Source organism: Portunus trituberculatus, chromosome 8, assembly GCF_017591435.1.
Source record: "Portunus trituberculatus isolate SZX2019 chromosome 8, ASM1759143v1, whole genome shotgun sequence".
Lineage (NCBI taxonomy): Eukaryota > Metazoa > Arthropoda > Malacostraca > Decapoda > Portunidae > Portunus > Portunus trituberculatus.
In genome coordinates, this window is record NC_059262.1 from 2,265,001 (window position 1) to 2,267,500 (window position 2,500).

A 2,500-nucleotide genomic window follows, 5' to 3' on the forward strand; every position below is an offset into this window, starting at 1 on the left:
GAGGAGGAGGAGGAGGAGGAGGAGGAGGAGGAGGAGCAGAAAGTGAAAGAAGGAAGAGGAAGAAACTGCGTAGGAAGACCCGCCCCTCATCTCTCTCTCTCTCTCTCTCCCTGTTTGTGTGACCTCACCGCCCCAGGGGAAGCCTAGTGACCTGACCTCACCCTCACAAACACCAGCTGACCTCTCACCTCCCCTCTTCCTCCCTCTCTCTCTCTCTCTCTCTCTCTCTCTCTTTCCTTCCATTCCTCTTCCTTTCCTTTGAGAGAGAGAGAGAGAGAGAGAGAGAGAGAGAGAGAGAGAGAGATTGTGGGGAAAACGAATGATAATAATAATAATAATAATAATAATAATAAAAATAATAATAATAATAATAATAATAATAATAATAATAATAATAATAATAATAATAATAATAAAAATAATAATAATAAGTTTACTTTTTTGTTGATAATCCATTACCTTTGCTATTATTATTATTGGTACTACTACTACTACTACTACTACTACTACTAATAATAATAATAATAATAATACTGCTACTATCACTGCTACTATAAAAAAAACTCACAAAATTATCTTCGCAACACACCAAGAAAAAAAAAAAAAAATAAAAACAACCCAAATTTACGGCCGTTTCTTCAAAATCGAACGCGAAGAAGTGAAAAGTTGCCAACGTTTATTTTTCTCCTCCCATTTTCTCTATCTGGGGAGGTCTATGGGGGAGAGGCTTGGAGACGGAAGGGGCGGTTGGGGAGGCCTATGGAGGGCAGGAGAGGCCTATGGCGGGTATAATCTCCCTTGTGCTAATCCCCCTGGCGCCCCTGTGCTTCCTGGCTGGCCTCTTGGGGGGGGGGAGGTTGGATTTAGGGGGCCAATCAACCTATAGTTTTGGGATGTTTGCTGAGAGAGAGAGAGAGAGAGAGAGAGTGGGGTGAGAGGAAAGAGGAGGGAGAGAAGAGAATGAGGGAAAGGAGAGAGAGAGAGAGAGAGAGAGAGTGTGTGTGTGTGTGTGTGTGTGTGAGGGGAGGTGAGAGGAGAGAGAGAGAGAGAGAGAGAGAGAGAGAGAGAGAGAGAGAGAGAGAGAAGAGAGAGAATGAGGGAAAGGAAATGAGAGAGAGAGAGAGAGAGAGAGAGAGAGAGAGAGAGAGAGAGAGAGAGAGAAATGGACGAAAGAAAGAAAATGAAGGAAATGAAGAGAGAAAAAGAAAGAAATATAAGAAAGAGAGAAAAAGAATAATTGTTTTCTCTTTTTTCCATTTCTGTCTTACTCTATTTCTTCCCTATTCCTTTTTCCTTCACCCTTCCCTCGTCCTTTATTTCCTTATCTCTTATTCCTTCCTCCATTTCCCTATTCTTCTTTCCTCTATATTCTCCATTTCTCCTTCCTCCCTTCTTTTCCTCCATCCTCTTCCCTCTAACCTCATCTTCCTTCTCCCTTCCATTCCCTCCCTCCATTCCCTTCCTCCATCCCTCCATCTTTCTCTCCGCTCCCTCCCTCCTTCCCTCCCTCCATCCTCGGGCCCCGCTCCATGCACCTCTCCGAAAACGCCAACAATGACACAAGCACACACTTAAGCCTCAATTACTACCTTATCTGACACCACCCGCGCCTCACACTACCACCTATACTTAGCTAAATAAAGTATCTAAGTGTGAAGACCTTGAAATTTATACAGGAAGAAGGAGATATTAGAGAAATTAAGGAAAAAAGATGGACGTGTTTTGAGGTGAATGCAGCGGCCAGCATTTCGTACGCGTGGGGTAGAGTTGTCATAAACGCTTTCATTTTCGGTCTTATTTCAATTATTCTCACATGTGGAAGCTTCAAATAGCCCCCAATAACACCCACGCCCCCTCCAGCACCCTCTACACCCCACTACATCACCAGGTTCACCCCAGGGAGGGCGGAGGGGCGGAGGAAAGCAGAGGGAGAACGAGACACAAAAATAAGAAATGATATCGTGTTCTCGCCGCAGCCATACCCTCCTCCACATAATAATTACTCATGTAACCTAATCCCCAGGGCACTGTTGCTCCTCCCGCCCGCCCCATGCCCTCACCGGGGACACGCCAAGTGGATTAAGGTGGAGGAGGTGGATGTGGAAAGCTAAACAAAGTAGTAATGAGAAAAATACTGAAAAATCTACAGCTGGAACCATAATTTTAAACATTTTTTTGCAGACTATGTGGAATTAGGCTAGTTTTCTCCATGTGGGTGGATGAATAGGGCAATGTGGAGGCTATAGGTGGATCAGACACTACGTAAAAGACTCGGGGTATGTGGAATGAATTAATGGATAGAAGAAAGACAAGGAGAATGATGAACAAACTGAAATAAAACTAAAAACTCGTGAAATTTGAGACGGGGTACGTGTGGAGGTCAATAAAGTGGAAAAAAATGGGATAAGTGGAAGGCAGACGTGGAGTAGAGGCGACATAAGGGACGGTATGGTTAAGGGGCAAGATGGTGGAGAGAAGAGAGGTAGGGAAATAAGGGAAA